At 39.9% G+C, this 19,795-nt stretch overlaps 1 protein-coding gene across 2 annotated transcripts in view; it reads left to right on the forward strand.

Annotated features, from left to right (window-relative positions):
* The window catches only part of LOC123312796 (homeobox protein Nkx-2.5-like), a 39,449-nt gene that overhangs the window by 17,171 nt on the left and 2,483 nt on the right, over positions 1–19,795 (forward strand). The gene's annotated exons all lie outside the window — the stretch shown is intronic.

Consider the following 19,795-nt stretch of genomic DNA (forward strand, 5'->3'; position numbering starts at 1 on the left):
CCTGAGTTGCCAGGTAAAACGACTCAGATAAGCCCTTGATAAGCGATGGACAGTAGTTGATTGGGCGACAGATAGACTGGAAAACGCAATAAAAAACCTACGGTTGTGTGCTTTATTCACACAAACAAATTTATATCTTTTTTTTATGAAATATAAATTGAGCCGTAGACGGATATATTTAGGACAGGTATATTCTTGAATAGTCGGTACTAAAATAAACAAGTCGGAGATCTTTCAGGAGTTGATTGAAGCGGTTTTTGTTTTGCCATCTCGAACGAGCGTATTAGGGTGATTATTGTTGAGTTTTGATAAGATTTATAAACGTGATCGTTCCTCTCATTTTTATTATATTCAGTTTTATAGTTCGCCCACTTTTATTACGCTTCCTCGTCTCTCCCAACGAAAATATTGCTTTATTGTTGACTGCTGCCCCTGAACCAAAACACTGTGACTCGAAACAGAAATAGTGTTTGATTTGAGAAGCTCAACCTAAAAAGAAATTTTGAATAGTGAATTCGAAAGGTGTATGAAATCGCTAAATTATCAAAAATTCACCGTTCGAACCATGAAATTGGTCAGATTCATGTCCACCTCTGGCGTTGACGAAAAACAATTTTCGAGATGCCCAAGCCTACGCAGTGTTTGCGATGACACACGCGTCAATAAATTAGTTAATGCATCCTCAGTTTCACCAAAACGATATATTATATTCAAATTACAAGAGGACCGTAATTGGCTCTCAACCTCACAGGAATATTTTAATACTAGATGAGCACAAGAATAGAAATTTCGTCATAGGGTGTAATTTACTCTGTACCGGAACGTTCTTAGAATTGCTATTCGAAAAATAGTCACTAATTCGATATCGGGAATAAGTGATTCACATCTATCTAGTCTTCGGCTTACAGTTGTTTTTTTCCTCTTAGCAAAGCTGGAATATGAAAATATACTTCATGCATGAAGATCGAATTTTAATATAAGGAAACAGTAAAGCTCATCAAGGCTAGGTGAAGTTTCAGAACTTAAATATATCATAAAAAATTTAATAATCAATATTATCTTGGGTCACCAGAACTAAAAATTATCAACGTAATATACATACCTCAAACTTGATAGGATGAAGTTGAAAGGACGAAGGTTATCCTCCCTCATGAACAAATGGAAATTTGAATAACCGGTAATGCCGATATAGCTGAAGATTTTCGAAGTATAATTGGTAGATATATGTATGTGGAATCAATTTGATTCCAACGATGCGGCGTTTTGATTAAAGGAAAACAGATATAGACAATGAACATCGCATTGTGTTTTGTAATTGAAGAATTATATGATATTGGCTCTCTATTACTTTGAATTGAAAGGCGCCTGTGAGAGGCTGTATAAGGAGTGTATTATTGATGAATAATTTAAGACGATTTTATGAGTCACCAATAATGAAATAGTACATTTCACATCCTGCGAAAATCGTTTATTGAAAATTCCTGTTATCTCTTGAAAAATAACATATTGAATGATTTTTGGGAGTTCACCTTGGTTTGTAGGCGTATATTAAAGTCCTAATTAGACAGATGTCCCGAGTAACATCCGCTGAAGGCGGTCAATCTTGGTCGTGCGTTGCTTATCACCGACTGTGATCTCTTTTCGATACAAACAGAGCTTGGGCATTAAGCCTCGGATCAAAGATAACTCCCACAGACGTTAAACAGACCCCTAATGTGGAAGCCATGTTGATTCAACACTCCGACACTTGTTCTTTCATCTGCGGAGAGCGACAGAGTAGGCGGAAATCGTCTCAAAGAGAAGTCTAAGTGACTGCGATAGCTAACAAGTAAATATTTTCGGTTTTAATTATGTTTGTCGGCTCTCGAGTACCCTCATGGTTTATTGGCGGTGTGCAGATATCATGTCTTCCGATAATAGACCACTTCAAATCGTTCTGCTATGAATCTGGAATGAGATCTTGGACGGTCTCTCTTCTAGGTTATAGAGGTGTAGAATAATCATCGAGTTCTTTAGGTTTCGAACTAGATAACTGCCCTATGATCGTTACAAACTCTACAAGGTTAGTCAGAAATCATATGTAATGATATTCAACAATATTTTTGTTATACTTAAGAGAATTAAGACCAAACTTTATTCCTTGGTGAACAAAAATTAAGAGATTAAGTTGACTTAAACAACGGAGAAGCGGAGCCAGTAACAGCTATGATGATACATTAGTTATTCAACGATTCCTGCCAATTTGGCGTCGAACCTACAATTTGGCAAAAGAAACCGTGCGACCTTGGACGGTAAAAGTTAGGTTAAGACTTAAGAGCGTAAATATAGAGCGCTAGACAGGAAACGGTACCATCAAGACCATTTCATATATCTGCGAAAGTTCAAGGACTGACACTGTGATTAAGAACTGATTATACGAACCGAAAAAAGGCACAACATTGTAAAATCACCATACAATCGAGCCCCATACGTTGGAGCCGACAATTAGTTTGAGTCTAATAGCCTTATTAGATGTAATGATATCATGTACTAACCAGGTGAGTATCGACGATGTTTACATGTAATTACTTTAATGGTTCGAAAGGGTATCATTAGAGTTTTTGTCGGGAAAAAGCTCATAAGGTATAGCGGTTCTCTGGACGAACAATCCGTAAATTTCCAATTCCTCGGTAATGGCCATAGGATGACAATGGACGCGCTGTAAACATCGACCACCCAGCTGGACACTCGGGGTATCTAGGGATGTGTCACTTCAGGCTTCTGTAGGAAGAGAATGATACCATTTCCTACGTCAAAATGATGATAAACGAACCTTTCCTTTCTTGCCAGATTATGTTATGTTGGACTTGTCAGATGTAAAACGTATTGGTCGTCTGATGGTAACTATAATGTAACAATATAACCTTGTGCTGTAAGAGTCACCGTATCACTACCACGTGATTTTTTCGTGGCAAAGTTTTGTGTCATTTGTGTGATTTACTTCTACAACATGAACAAGTTTTCACCTCTGGTATGCCCTAGCTGTCAAATTCGATTTCTTGTTTTTCGTCACCTTCTTCTGAAGGTTAGGAGCCATCAGTTAAAAAGTTCCTCTATCGAATTTCGTACGGTTCCGAACTATTAAATTCTACGGCGATTACCAAGTCGATAAAAAGACTCTGGTCAACCATCCTCCTCTTTTATAGCAGTACTCGGCGAAGACCGCGGCCATTAGTTGACATTAGAAGAACTAAAGTTGCTTTGTCGGCGTTTCACGCACAATACCAACCGGTTACGTTAAAGACACAAGCGCGGGCATAAAGGATCCCCGTTTTTATTGCATCTCTAAAAAATATCACTTGCGGACACTTTTATTGGCGATTTACGGCGGCAACGGGCATTGTCTTCGATGGAAAACCGACTTTCTACGCCAAAGAACCATTCCCGAACCGGCGAGTAGGCAGATACGGTCATTTAATTCATTAATTACGATGCAACAGCGAGAACTAATTCAATTATCTAATAGTGCGGTGATTGGTATCAATTACAGAACAGCCACTCTTCGCTTAACCCGATTTTTCGAGGAAGTTGCTAATTGGTAATGGGTTTTTTGATGCTTCGAACGTGGTCTACTTTCGATTTTAATAACTATCCTAATCATTGTGCTCTCTTTCATTATCCCATCAATTTTGGGAAGAATCTTCTCTCCGTCGAAACGATTAATTTAATCATTATGGGATATATTAGGGCATTCTTCTAGCGTCAGTGGAGAATAGAGAGTTCTGGACACAGTTCCGGCAATATCAGCTTGAATGCTCAATACAGCCATCTTGGCTACTTGCCGTCGCTTTTCTTCACTAACAGGCATCTATCTCATACAATCTCAGCTATAAAGTTCTCCTAGTTATTGATGAATAAATAGTAAAAATATGGCCTGAAGGATACGAACGCCACTGGAAAACCCTTCTGCAGGTTTCCTAACGGCGTTTGCGGGACACCCTGAATCGATAGGACCAATATATATTCGTCTGCATCGTTCATCAATCCATTCGATGTTGGACAGAACAATAAAAGGTACCGCTGAACGCAAACAAATAACGCCTAATCCAGATTAAAGGGACTTGTCTACCGTAATAGTGACATATTGGCTACAGGGCACCACAGTCGGATAAATCACTCTCCCAGCCGTCCGTCCTGCTGATTCAGACCTTATTTGTCACCTGATCCACCCCCTCGATTTTCTTACGTCACTTATATATCTTCTGAACCGATTCTGGTCCTTCGAGACAGATCGATAGTTGTCGACGAGGAAAAAACTGCACTAATCGATAAGGTCGGCGCGAGTTGTCTTACAACGTTAATTATTCACCTCATCATCAGATGAATTTCCGATAAATCGCATTCATCATCGAGCAATTCGAGTGGTAAAAGAACAATGGTAATTTTTTAATATAGAGGTCACTAATTACAAGTTTTCACCCAGGTCGTAATGAGTACATCAAGTTTCCTGAAGTATGCAGTTAGTCTGTGAACATTAATCAAGTCGTTGCTTAATATGCATAGTAATTAATATGCTGTCCACTTGGTAAGTACCTGCGTATGTCCAGTTGAGGTTCGGACCGCGAGGAATCCAATTTATCGGTTGTCATTTTTACGGATTGCCGAACGACGTTGACATTTAGATTGGCAGATATCGAACCGAGGTAGGGCAAGAATCTGAGTCTTCTTATTTCATCGATTTAAATCCACGGGATTTTCCAATAAAACAACTTCGAGCACTCAGTTTAAGATGAGTGAGCAAAATCGTGTTTTTGAAAAATGCTGGATGAATTCTCCAAAAAACCTTTTAAAATCTTGGTGACAAATTCCAACGTCATAGCATATCGTAAACAACGAATAACGTCTGGAAAATGGATAAACTATTCGACGAACGCTTGGAGCAAATTAATATCTAACTAAACACCCGTAATTCTTGCGTTTAACGCAGTTTAATAACGTGGAAAAAATACCTCGAAGATGACTCTCAACGACGTGTCGAGAGAAATACGGTCGCTTAAACGTTTACTCGCTTTTCGAGGATGGCGATATTATGGGAAAGTCAGGGTTGGACTGGAGTAATTCCGACAGAAATTCGGCTCTGACATATAGATTGGAATTGAACTTTAGAGGAGTTTTCCCAATCTCTCGGCAACTGGGATCGCCTCAAAGGGTTCAGAGAGTTCGAAAATTGCTTGAGAGATGGAAGGAAGTTGCAGTCGACTCTATTCATTCATTCTGTCCTATAATGAAAGCATTTTTGACCATACAAACGGTCCCATAAGAAGCTGCGGGTCATAAGCTCTCACTGGAAGTCTTGGAAACGATCGTAACATGTTAAATTTGTTGTAATCAAGGAGTAAGTATGTTTCTCTTGGATATAGGTTGATATTTGTGGCTTTTAGTGATTCCATTAGGTACAAAACTGGGAAAAACCTGTGAGAAGGCAAATTAAACTTTCTGAGCTACATATCTGCCTCTTCTTCGGTATGTGCTGAACCTACACCCTTCCAAGTGTTGTAGAAAAAAGGAGAACATCTCACTCATATGTATCATGAGCGTAAGGGTGCCGAAGGTGGTTTGAGAGGCTTCTTTCAGGGCTCCGCCTAGGTACCATCATCCTCCAATTCCACATGCATGCGTCATTCCTGCCTCAATCCGAAAGAGCCTTGGTCGACAACCTTATTAACGGTGTCATTGTTGATACCACGCGCGCGCGGCGGTCCGGCTTAATTAAAAAGCATGCCAAATAATTTAACTTGTAATGAAATCATAGGCGGCCACGGTGCTTATTCGGATCGCATTAAATATTGTCCAGGTGTGGGATAATGACACGTTGAGATAGAGCACCCAACGTGGTCGTGGGTCCCATCCGACAATGCGGTAATTAACTTTTTTCCGTCCTCTCTATTGAGACATATGTGCGACGTGGTCTCGCGAGATTTGTAATTGGCGTGCAGAATCGTCGACGGACGCGAGAAGGAGCGTCTTATTCGTCGAAAAAGGTGGGTGACGTCAGTGGGGATTTTCTGACGGCGAAGACGGTCCTTTTCCTTCTCAGAAATGCCTTTGGTTTACGAAAACTCTGTGTTTATTATTATAGCTCCACCTCTCCGATGGATCCTTATGAATACTGAGGCTAAAAACAGTAATCTTCACTATATGAGTTGAATCTAAGAGCTTTATCGGGCTCTGTGACTTGTGCCAAATACACTTCCTTCAAACTGACGCTAACCTATGTCAAAATACCGCTATTTCATCTGATCATCGATAACTGCTAGACATGAACATACGAGGATGTATTGATATCTATGTAGTTAGCCTAGACCAGTTCCATGCATGACGACGAAGGTGAAATATTTTTATGAGAAAGCCGCATTCCAAGAAGAGTTCATTATTCCCAGAGTATTTACTACTTTAATAGTCATATTTACTACCTTACTACCTTTGAAGAGTCATAGTGACAAAAAGTAACTATGACATCTGAGGTAGCCAAATGCCCATCGATGGTATCGATGCAGTTCATGACATGATTTTATCAGACCGTCGAATTGGGCTAAAACGGATATCATAAACACTGAATGTTTCAGAACGCGTTCATCATATAGTTCACGTCAATTTGGACATGAGAAAAATTGCTGCAAAATGGATCCCCAAATGTTTGAATGTTGTCCAAGAGCGTGCAAGGGTAGAAGCATCGCGTTCGATCTGTGCCGATTTGAAAACGATGTAGTCTTCTTAAACCGAATTGTTAGTATGGATGAGACTTGGGTACATTTCTACGATCCAGAAACAAAGCAACCATCGATGGACTGGCGACACTGTGATGGTTCTCCAAGAACTAAAAAGTTTCGTCTCCAAAAATCTGCTGGAAAAGTTCTGGCTTCGGTTTTTTGAGATTTCCATGGAGTGATCATGATTGATTTTTTGGATAAGAGTAGAATAATAACCGGAGATTACTATTCGACATTACTGACCACTATACGGGAAAAAATTGAAGAGAAAAGACGCGGAAAGCTATCCAAAGGTGTTTGGTTTTTGCAGGACAACGCCCCTGCACACAAATCTCATGTTGCCATGCAAAAAATTCGTGATTTAGGGTTCGAATTACTAGAACACCCCCCTTATTCACCAAATTCGGCTCCATCCGACTATCATCTCTTTCCTCAACTGAAAAAAATTTAAAAGGTCGTGCATTTTCTTCCAACGCGGAGGTAATAAAAGCTGTGGAGGTCTCTGGTTTGCAGAGCAAGAAGAAACATTTTTTCGAAAGGTCTAGAGACGTTGCAGGTTCGCTGTAATAAATGTATCCAATTAAGAGGAGAATATGTTGAGTAATAAAATATTTTGACATTGAAATTTTGTTTGGTTCTATAGTAGGCTAAGAATTTTTCAATATATCCTCGTAGATGTCGAAAGTGACGTCTTATTTTCACCTGAAATTGCTTGAAAATAATCAATGACCCCCGATTCTGACAAGCAGATATCGTCGTGTAATTACATCCTCAGATCTGGATTAACGCAGAGGAAATGAAGCTCCTCAATCCGTCGTATCCCCCAAAAAGTCCCTTTCTATTCCGAGAACCGTGTGCGGAGCAAGCCGTAGACACGTCAACGTTCCCGATGTCCTGTCAACAATCCGCGTCGTCTACAGAACTCAAATTTACCATAACGAACGTTCAGATAGACGCACAAAGTAATTTTCTGTTCGTTTAGCTATCATCGCCCGTGGCATCCCAGACTATGAAGTTATACATAGGACGGTCCCGTTCCCCGTGCTCCCTCAGGAACCGCAACGTGAGGAAACGACGTAGGTAACCAGATATGAAGAACTGGGAATAGGCGACGACGTGTTGACGACGCGGCAGAAATGACGTATTATTTCTGTCGTCGTGGTAGGGTGGTAGAGGAGCATTGTAAAACGAGTGTTCTCGATAATTGTCACGGAAAAATATATACAAGGTGTAAATAGCTGAGGGGTAATTCCTTGTCGAAATATAGTGTGCGTGTTTCATATATTTTTTTTTAACTGCTTAGATACAGCCAACTAAAGATGGCACCTGGAACGCTTAGGAACTAGAAAACAGACAGACCTAGACTAACAGGCTATAAGTAAGCAAGTTATTCGCTTACTAGGCAAGTTAGAGTGCGAAGATAAGTCACACTATACACCTTTCGATAATAAATTTTCCCAAAAAGTCAGTTGAAACTTCCTCAAGACGGAACGGTTGCGCTCAGATTTATAACAAGAAGAGTTGCTCTTTCAGAATATGTATCACGTTAAGATCTACGTTAATTTTCCTGGAAGATTAATCTACTCGAAAGATGACCTTCGAAAACTTCCCAAGAAGTTGGGTTCAGTCAAACATTTGCCAAGACCGAACGGTTGTGCCGAAATGGATGAAATTCTCAGATTTATTACTAGAAGAGTTGCTATTTCAGAATATGTATCACGTTTAGATCTACGATAATTTTCCTGGAAGATTAATCGACTCGAAAGATGACCTTCGAAAACTTCCCAAAAAGTTGGGTTCAGTTAAAACCTCCTCAAGACCGAACGGTTGTGCCGAAATGGATGAAATTCTCAGATTTATTACTAAAAGAGTTGCTCTTTCAGAATATGTATCACGTTTAGATCTACGATAATTTGTACCACGTTTAAATCTAGATTTTTTGGGTCAAAAATGAGCAAAAAAAACATATTTACGAAATTTTCCAGCGAATTTCGCCATTTTCGTACTGAATTCAAACAATTTCCATTTGCTGTTGAAGCATATATCGTCCCGTTTTTATAAATAGTAAAATTTGCAACGTCGTCATTCAAAAATTGACAGGTGTTGAAAATGACAGCCATCAAAAATCAAATGAAACCTCTAAATCGAAAATCTATACTAATTCAAGGTGAAAAAGCTTGATAATAATAATATAATGTATCTGTTTAAATTGAACCACCGAATCTAGCACTCAAAATACCCTTCATTTCCTTCTTGAACGTGTAACTTCACCTGTCCAATCGAATTCTTTCAAAATACCAATTTGTCGAAGTGTACACCAGTCGAATTGAAATCAAACAACCGCGACAGTCGTGTTTTCATTTATGATACAAGATATCCCATTGTTATTTATGACAGTAATACGTTGAACGTAGCCCGGGGGTGCGTTGTCCTAATTTTCACACGGACAGGAAATAATTTATTCGTTTTATTAATTATGAAGCGGCTCCCTTTCCCTTTAATGTTCTACCCGACATCAGGAGATGGGGTTGCGGTTATCAGTGTGGGTGGGTGGTTTTCAACGGAACCGGATTATACGATTGGTCTGCAATCGTAGAAATGAGGGGGTGGATTGATACGTCTATCGGCATATGTCTCACCCCTTCGGGTAGCGTTTTAATTAAATTAGGACTTGGTGTAAGCCTTCGAGTGGCTTCCCAGCCAGCGACTGTTCTTTCTCACGAACTTCGTCTTTCAGAATCATGTCAGTTGCGCCTCAACAGCTTCCAGAGCTCCAGCGTCTCACACTTCTTCAATCGTCATCAGATATTACCACCTATGAAGACGTATCCCCAGGGATAGCGCTGTCATTCATGGACACACTGACAAGGCACTCCTATACGTTTGTCAATTCAACTTTAAAAACAAAATAAACCTGACAAACGGTCGCCAATTTAACTAATTCCTTCCGTAAACAAGAGGAGATGGCCCATAAATCAAACTCCGGCGCCTAACACATGTCCGGTGATTTCCTGGAATCGAAACTGGAGATCTGACCTGTCGGAAATGTGTCATTTCTGCCTTTCTTCCATTCACCAACTTAAGACTTCATTCATGTTCGTAGAGAAGTGGACTGATGTGCGAAAGTACGAGGATATATTGATATCTAGTTAGCCTAGACCAGTTCCATGCATAAAAAAATATTGCGTTACCATAGCAACGAACAATAACTCTTTAGAAGTGTCAGGGTGAAGTTTGAGGTGAAAAAAGTAAACCAGAGTTACGCAATAAATTAAAAGAAAGAAGATGTCCATCGAAATTGTGAAAATCGAAAAATTGGAGTATCGAGCCATCATCAAGTACCTGTATTTAAAAGGGTTAAGAGGTAAGCAGATTTACGAAGATATTCTTAGTACCCTTGGTGATCAACCCTTCGTTTGCGACCGTGGAAAATTGGACTGCAAGCTTCAAAAGAGGTAAATTTCCCAATGAAGATGATGACCGATCAGGAAGGCCAGTTTCTGTGTCAGTCCCCGAAAATATCGATGCAGTTCATGACATGATTTTATAAGACCGTCGAATTGGGCTAAAACGTATATGTGAAGCACTGAATATTTCATACGAACGAGTTCATCATACATTTCTCGTCAATTTGGACATGAGAAAAATTACTGCAAAATGGATCCCCAAATGTTTGAATGTTGACCAAAAGCGTGCAAGGGTAGAAGCATCGCGTTCGATCTGTGCTCAACTGAAAAAAAGTTTAAAAGGTCGTAGATTTTCTTCCAACGAGGAGATTATAAAAGCTGTGGAGATCTGGTTTGCAGAACAAGAAGAAACTTTTTTTTTTGAAAGGTCTAGAGACGTTGCAGCTTCGCTGTAATAAATGTATCCAATTAAGAGGAGAATATGTCGAGTAATAAATAATTTTGACATTGAAATTTTGTTTGGTTCTATAGTAGGCTAAGAATTTTTCAATATATCCTGAGGGGAGTTGTTCCTGTCGAATTTTCCTCGTCTGAGGTCAGTCCTCCATCGTTAACGACGGTGAGGGCTCGGAAAAAAGTTACAAGATAAGTATATCGAATACCGACAAAAGATCTGGAAGCACGTAAACTTACGTTCTGCATCAAGCCCAATAATTATCGTAACGTAACACTCAACCCTCTGACATAGTTGTTATCCTCTGGTTAGATATTACTCACTAATTGCGAGGTGATTATTTGGATGAAATCAGAGCCGGAATACATCTTTTCGTAGATACTCATCATACGGAATGAACTCGAACGCAATTCCGAATTCGAAAACTAAAAGAATTTGTCAAAGACAGTTAGAAAAACGAGGAAAAATCCTCAAATTATTTGCCTAGGCACTTCTTTGGCAACTGTTAAGTACCTATGAAACTTGATGAAGAAAGAAGTTAAGAATAAAGGAGAAAAACGTAGAAGAAATCACATCTCAGAGCCACTCCAATAAATTTCACACTGAATGTAATTCAAGAGGACAAAATGTAGAAGAAAAATCACATCTTAGACTTTGTACCTACCCTTTAGAAGTGGCAGTTTGCCAAGGCTTTTGGATGAAACGAATATGTATCAGTGGCGTGGATAACTAGTGTGTTTTCACAAAACTTTCACAGTCTTAAACATGCTGCTCAAATCATATTTCTCGGTTATATCAGACTGTAACCTCTAAAATTTCTTCATTTCATAAACACACATCAGTACATCGTTCTCTATTGCACCGTACCTTGTTCACGCCCAAGTATAACAGTGACAATAAACTGTAATTACATTACGAGATTGGCATCTTGATTTATTATATCGCAAATTGCTCATCCCACACATGCACAAGCTGAATGTCATACCGTTGTGAATGAAATATCGTACCTCAATGAATTTTTTTTCGAAACCCAACCGGTTCGCAGCCATTCACACACACATCCCATTATTTCACTTACGCCGAGGATATGTACGGAAAAATCGAAAGTGGAAACACTTGTTGAGAAAATTTCAAACTGCCGTGCCCGGTCCGGTCCTGCCGTAACTACAACGGTCCTTATTTGTTCGTAAAGATATTACCGTCAAACTTTACAAATTGGACATGCGATATGTTGAGCCTTCTTGAAATTTGGAACGTAAGTGATACGACCATATCGATGTAAGTAATCGTATTACATGCGATGTTTCTCTGTACATAACTGATTTTGTATCCTCGTTAAGGATAAGATTGGAGGAATGGAATACTCGCTGATTCGGGATAGTTGAGTCGCTCATTTGATCCTGCACAATAGCGTGGGCTGGGATCGATGATACCATCGAAATATAGGACCAATTAGGTGGGACAGTCTTTACCCAGTTATTCATTCATTTCTAGGAAATATTTGGGCTGGAAATGTAGTTGATTCCAGGTGGAAAAATGAAAAAGAACACTTTTATATTATGACACCATCTGATCAATCCAATGACATCAATCCAAAATCAAATTTCAGATTGATTCATTAGAAATCTAAGTTCTTATGAAGATTTTTCACTGTACTATGATCCATAGTCATTTCGATCTCAAAAATAAACCCACAATTAATGACTGTACCCAGCCTCATTACGAACGAAATTGGTGTGAACATATTTCTTCTTCTACGTCTATTTCTGTGCAGCAGTTATATTGACCGTATTAAATATTTTCAGTCTCAAATAAGCGGTAAATTTTAGGCATTTGTTCTGAAAATAGACTAGTTCTTGTTACTCCATCAAGAAAAATGGTTAGCCTACGCCTGATGATTCCTGAAAATACTAAGATTATTCTTTCGAATATTCTTCAATCTCCTGTTTCCCATTTTTAGAATGTCTCTACGTTGGTTTTTCCCTCTCAAAGAAGAACAAAAAGTTTGATTCACTTTACACATGAATTAATTTCGATATGCTTTTCCTGGATCACTCGTTTATTGGTTACACCGCAAATTGATATTGTAACAAATCGAACGTGCTTTTCGAGCGAATTCAGAACGCTATACTTTCCAATTACCGACAGGTTCTTTTTGCGTAAATTGACAATACCGCAAATATCGAACGAGCGATATTTCTGATGTTGCGTGAGAAATCAGTTTTGGCAGTTCGAATATAAAGACCGACATATACTCCATTCGCATTTATTTTAGCAGTCGGTTGGCCATGAAATAATTTTCTCAAGTTTTTGTTACTAGAACGGAGTAAGGTTGGCACTCATGATATGTCGTTAATGTCATAACGCCGTTGCCACAACTAATATCGATTTTTATTACGAAAATGCCGAAAGTGATTGAAAAAAGAGACAGGGTTTCAGGAAGTGCTATTTAGAATTCACGTCCGCTCGTTCAAATACTTATACACAGATATTCTAAAATCACAATCAGAAAGATTGTGAATGAAGAGGATGACAAAGAATTTCCTTCTATTGGGAGACCCAAAAAAAAGGTGGCATTTGAGAACTTTATGTTTGAGCGAATAATGCGAAAAGTTTAGTACTACAGGATTTTCGATGAATGTCATCCAGCCACAAATACGCACCAGTTGACAGGACGTTAATTGTTTATTCATGTGAAATTTTTGTTCAAAGGTGAAGTTAATCTTGACTTGAAACTTTTTTTAATTTCTTTTACTTATACTGATGCAAGATTTCTTCTGTTGAAGAATTTAACATTCTTGTAATTATCTGTTAATTCCTTCGGGAGATACCTATTCCCAATCACTGCGTCATATGTATTTCATCTTCTGGTTAATATTTTTGGAATCTACAACTGATGTAATGTATTCAAACTTTAGCCAAAGAACATAACGAACATTAACACTCCTCAAACTAGTGCATATTATGATATTATACTGATCCCTTGTATTTTCCATGCAAATAACTGGATTTGGTATGCCTTCAATCAGTTTGTATAAACTTCAATTATGTTCGTCACATATTTTCCGAAGAGATTCGACATTGTGATAAAATACGTAATAATAGAAACTTTTACGTAGAACGGGCAACATAGCGTTGATTTAAAACCCAAAAATGTTTTGACAAGCTTCATAACCCCACATTTTCGTACTATACAGGGTGAAATGTGTCAAATTTCCATGGCCAACCGAGTGCTGAAATAAAAGTGAATGGAGTATGCTCGATTTTATTAGAAGCGACCAAATTACGGTGATAACTTTTTTTTCGTCGAAAATACCTCGAAGTTTTGGGAGTCAAGGTGCGAAGGAAAAAGGTAATCGATATCCACCATTCCAGCGGCATGAAATCCACGTGAACATGAATACATTAGGGCCCGGACAAGAACAAAGCCCAACAAAACGCGCTCAAGGAGGTAATCTAATTATTCCTGATCAATAAGAATTGTGGAATCATGTTGCTAATGGAAAGTTCCGGTGGTTTCTTAAACGAACCAGGATGAATCGGCGTTTTCTGTCTGATTATCTTCGTTAATTAAACGGCAGCTAATGAAAATAACCCCCCTGATTGATGCTCAAAGGGTTGCCAGTGCTCCGCTCCCCCGAAGATGGACACAGTTCGAAATCGACTGATTTTTTTTGTAGAATGTTGTTCTCGTTTTGAAGGAAAACATTGTGTAGTTTTCAGGGGAGGCTTCAATTTTTACTTCGCGCCCCATTTTAAAGATTCTCAGAGTCGTTCTCGTGAAACTACAGTCGACACGTCAAAAAATTGAGTAATCGACGTTTCTGCGCTGTCTTAAAGACATAATGAGACAGTTGCCGGGTTCGGATTTCGAACGCCGTAAGATCGTGGCCATTCCCTGAGAAAACAAAGGTAATTTTGCCGTCCGGATTCCTATAAATCAAGCGAGGCAGAGAAAAGCGCGCCTCTTGAATCGGCTCTCCGAAACCAGAGGTGGGAAAAAAGAGGTTTATTACAATAATTTAACGTCTTTATTTGTGTGTGTGGGCCAATTTGGGAGAGACCCTTGGGCCCCGGCTCTACAATGAGAAGGAACATGATCCATAATTCGGGGACTCGGTTGGACACGGTGCGAAGTTTTAAATAGAATCAAGTTAGTAGATGCAAATGCAAGAAGTGGCTGCAGAGTCAGGTAAGCTGAGGGAGATGGAAAGAGAGACAGAGAGAGTACGGTTATTAATGATATCGCAAAATCACCCAGTTAGGTTGGCTGTCCTGTTGGTTAGTTGGATTGGTAGTAACTGGCAGGTGTGACTAATACGAGTTCTTTGTGGTCAGTCGCCGACACCGGACCATCTGGTTGTTGGTCTTGGTGTAGGTGCGCCAACCGCGCTGGGCTGCATTGGTCGGCTGTATCCTAGTGCCTCTCTCACCTACAGCGTAGACGTTCGACACAATGTTTTAAACTGTAATCCTGCACTTGATATTAAATTTTTTGGGAAAATTCTTCGGATGTTTTGATCCATTAACAACTTGTTGGTCAGTTTCACATCGGTCGGACCTACCTCTGGGTATCTCGAGGATAGGTTGATTCGTTACGAGAGGGAATTGAATGGTTATGTGCCTTTGGCATGAAGGAATTTCTTCTATTGCCTCATTCTTATTTGTAATACACCCGAAAGTTTCAATGAACTTTCTCCCTAAAATATTTTCAGACCTCTGCAACGGGTGTTACCTTATTTCAAATGGCACACAGAGTACATCTTGGCATCGTTATATAGCTAATTTGATGACAATTCATCAAATGGTGTACCATTTAGAATTTGAAAGCTATAGGCTCTTTCCAAGAGCCATAAAAAAACTGTTGTATTCGTCGTTTTTCTCCTGCCTCTGGAGAGGGCAAGGCTTCCAGTTTCCCTGGATCCCTGCTACTGCGACTATCCTGCGCGAAAGTGGAGAGTGGGGGGAGGCGCTGGGAGGAACCAAAGCGCTAACAATAACTCTACAAGGGGTTGACAGTGTCGCAATAAATACTCTCTCTCTCCCGTTCGCTATTTTCCACCCGATTTAGTTCTGATGAGAAAATGAGCATTCCTAGCGACCACGGGTGCGAGAAAGTTCTCGTGTGACATCGTAAATTTCGGCTCTCGCCGTTTTGCGAGCATTCCATTTCGTTTTTACCGTATTTATTGCGAGCTGGATGGAGGTGAGGTACGTAGCAAATCTGGGGATGCTGATTTGGACGTTTTTCCTGGGTTTTTCTCTTTCACTTCGCCTGTTCTGGACCTGGATGTTTGTTTCGAGCAGAGGAACCAGAAGATTCTTTTCAGATAGGGTATGAATGTTACCTTCTACTCAAGGTGTCAAATTTTGTACAGTTCAGGAGATTGAACGTTATCTGGCTTCATCTCTGTAGGCTTGCTTTACTTTTGAACCCTCCGAAAAGAAGATTAACTACATATATCCAACAAGATCAGAGAGGCTATGTTGTCTTGAACTCGTCATCTAGTTTCAGAGATCCAATGAACACATTCATAGTATCTGGGATGGCTTCAAGGATGTAAGCTTCTCGCACCTTATGAAAGTTACTCGTCCAAAGCATCTTTTGCGTTGGCTAGCAACGGCGAGACATTCTGTCACTAGGTGATCTTGAGTTTCGTTACTCTTCCCACAGTATCTGCACTTGTCATTTAGACCCAGTGCTTTCTGAGGCTAGACAATGCCTTGTGAGGAATCCAATAAGGATGTGCAGAATATTCTTGCGAAGATCCAGATCTAAACAGTGTTAAAATGTGGATAACCTCTGGTGGATGATCAAACTTTTTTTTTCGAATATTGTTGGCCTTATTTGGAAGATATCTGAAGTGATTGCATACGTTCACAGAGGCTCAAACCGAACCATGTTCTGAAAAGTTTTTTCGGACCGTAGCTTCTTCCTCCTCCATCGGTTTTTACAGCTCCCCCACAATATAGAAGGGGGAGACGGGAGGAGCCCGATACGGGCTATATATCTAAATCGTCAATTATGGCGGTGCTGTTCTTCTTTTGTCGAGAGGCCATTTTGTTGCACGAACAACGAAAATCCACTTTCACAGTCGAACTGTTTTTATTGCAGGAACATTTACGAGCCAGTTTGCGTTCGTATGGGGAAATTTATTTCCGGCCTAGGCGGTTGGCAACACTCAACCGATAATTCGATTACAGGGTGACTCGATAAAGTTCGAGGTTCTTCCTTGAGAGAAACAGAATATGCAGTAGCGATCTAATGCAGTCAAAAGCAAATAGAAGCTCCTCCAAGAAGTTTTATGCTTAACAAAACGAGCTATACGCTATACCTTTCAAGTTTTCATTAATTAAATTGAATATGTACTTCATTGAGCAGCGAGAAATTCTTTAAAACCACAATATTAATCCTTGAATCGTATATCCAGTCAAATCTTCACGCCCAACAGCCTAATTCTCAATTGTCTATGACTGCATAACTGCGGTCAACAAATTAATCTACCGGATTCAAATCCGCAAAAAATTCCACGCTTTGACGCGTAATCACTGCCATCTCGATTTTTCCGCTCTGAATGACCCCCAATGAGGCTTTCCGACCAACAGCGGTGGTAGTACCTGTACCACACCAGTTTCCGATGCGTTAAAGCCATACTCGTCGATCTTGATCGATGTTGCATCAAGTTAAAACCTACAAACGCCTTTTATTCAATCATCCAATGATGTTTGACTGGACACCTTCACCTATTGTAGATAAGATCCACAGATATCAGCACCAGTTGAAAACTTGGAACAAAAAGCCACTCCCTTTACGTAGTAGGTGATTGAAATTAAGGTTTCGGTGTTCTAAGACTAGTGACCCATCTCGATAAGGTCTTATCGTGTGTGTTTTGGACACCAAACGTTGGAGAATCGACTTTGAAAGGTCTGCCGTGAGTTGACCAACGTTTGCACTCAATCCCAGAATGATATTTCATCTGTTGGGCTTGCTGCTCAATCGTGGCATGCTGGTTTTGCAACAGCTGATTGGGCCGAGGCTGTCCAAACAACATTTTCATCCTGAAGCATTCGTGAAAGCTGGAAAATGCATCCAAGAAGACGTCGATTATGCCGTTATCAAAATATGTAATTTGGGAGCGCCAAAAACGTTCAGATTATTGTTGTTTCCCTTCCGAAGTATGATTTACGAGCGGGCGCAACCGTCGGCTACTTTCATGTGGCACTGCACCTTCCACAGAACTGTCAGATGAATACGCAATAAACGCTCGGAAGATGAGAAGCAGCGATGGATGTTGATTTAAATAGTTCCTGTCAACCGGCGACTTCGATTTAATACGTCGAATCAAAGGCGGTAAAAATAACGCGGTTATACTTCTCGCCTTCTCACCCTATTAAATATAGAAATGAGGGAATTACGACCATCGGTTTCGGCAAACTAGACTGAGTGGTCTAAAATTAAGACGTGTACTATACGAAGATACGACGACGCGTTCAGTTTCCGTTCGGTCAATTTGTATCTTCGTGTTTTGATGTCTTGTTTGTTTTTCTGACGGCTCGGCGTTCAAAGGAAATTGATGTGTGTTGTTTGTATGTATGTATCACTCTATCAATTTCTCCCATGGAGATTTGTAGAGTGGATCGTGAAGTGACTCAACCATATGCTTTTTCAGGCTCACGCTGATTATAATGTAGTTTTTCCTTTGTTTCTCTTCGAATTGTGGTTGATTCCTCTATCCATTAATTGTCATGAGGACCATATTTTGTGTGTGCGTAATACGCAATGTATTCTCCTATTTCTGAGCCGTGTTATTGGGTAACATCGAAAATGACTTGACAATGGGGCGTTTTATGAGGGTATCTCAGTGTTCTGTAATAATAAAATCTCACCACCTGCATCGTAATCATATCAGCAATTCATTATGACCGATTCGTCTCGTCTTCAGTCCAACAGTTCCTAATCCACCTGCAAGCATAACTGTGGCTATATCGAGTGGAAAAACAAATGAAATCCCGTCCGTATATTAATAAAAACTCACGTTATAGAAGCTCACCCCCAAATCTCCCTTCCGACGCTACATTAGACGGAGTTTATTGGATGCGCATTCCCGAACCTACCCCTCAATTTGCGTCATTAATACGTATTATGTCAACACACACGTATAGACGGCCCCAAGTGTCTCCGCTCTGTCCCCATGCTGGGTAAATCGCCCGTGATAATTGCCAGTTTTGACGCTCAGATTCCGCGTTATATTGCCCCGGGGCGTAGGAGGCCAAAAGGGCAATTTTGATGGATTATTTTCGCGATCCTCCAAATCGGTTTAGACCCTCTTCTCGGCCCGGAGAAAATTGATTGTTCTTATTCGGTGATTTGGTTATCTACGACCGGATAATTCGAAGCTAAATCAGTGTTATGAGCCCTTCTTACTGGACTAAGTTTTTCCCCGCGTTGTCTTGCCCGTAAACATTTCAACTTTCTATGAGCCTCTCAGGATGATTCAAAAACTTCCCTATCTCCTCGAATTCAGGCTTCTCGAGTGCTTACACAACACCATTCAGAGTTTTGTTTGTCCTTGTAGTAGCTTCTTCGAAAAACAAGTCCCTCTGAGATGCTGGAATTTGTCATTTTCCTCCTTTCGGTCATAATAAGGAGCCTTTACTTATTTTCTCACAGTGTATGGCAAAGGAATCGTTATGAGCACCTACTATGATTACTTCATCGAAGTTACTGAAGATACGAGGATATATTGAAAAATTCTTAGCCTACTATACAACCAAACAATTTCAATGTCAATTTCTCAACATATTCTCCTCTTAATTGGATACATTTATTACAGCGAAGCTGCAACGTCTCTAGACTTTTCAAAAAAAATGTTTCTTCTTGCTCTGCATACCAGACCTGCACAGCTTTTATTACCTCCTCGTTGGAAGAAAATTTACGACTTTTTAACCTTTTTTTCAGTTGAGGAAAGAGATGATAGTCAGATGGAGCCAAATCTGGTGAATAAGGGGTGTTTTCTAGTAATTCAAACCATAAATCACGAATTTTTTGCATGGCAACATGAGATTTGTGTGCAGGGGCGTTGTCCTGCAAAAATAAAACACCTTTGGATAGCTTTCCGCGTCTTTTCTCTTAAATTTTTTTCCGTAGAGTGGTCAGTAATGTCGAATAATAATCTTCGGTTATT

This window comes from Coccinella septempunctata, chromosome 5 (genome assembly GCF_907165205.1).
Source record: "Coccinella septempunctata chromosome 5, icCocSept1.1, whole genome shotgun sequence".
Taxonomy (NCBI): domain Eukaryota; kingdom Metazoa; phylum Arthropoda; class Insecta; order Coleoptera; family Coccinellidae; genus Coccinella; species Coccinella septempunctata.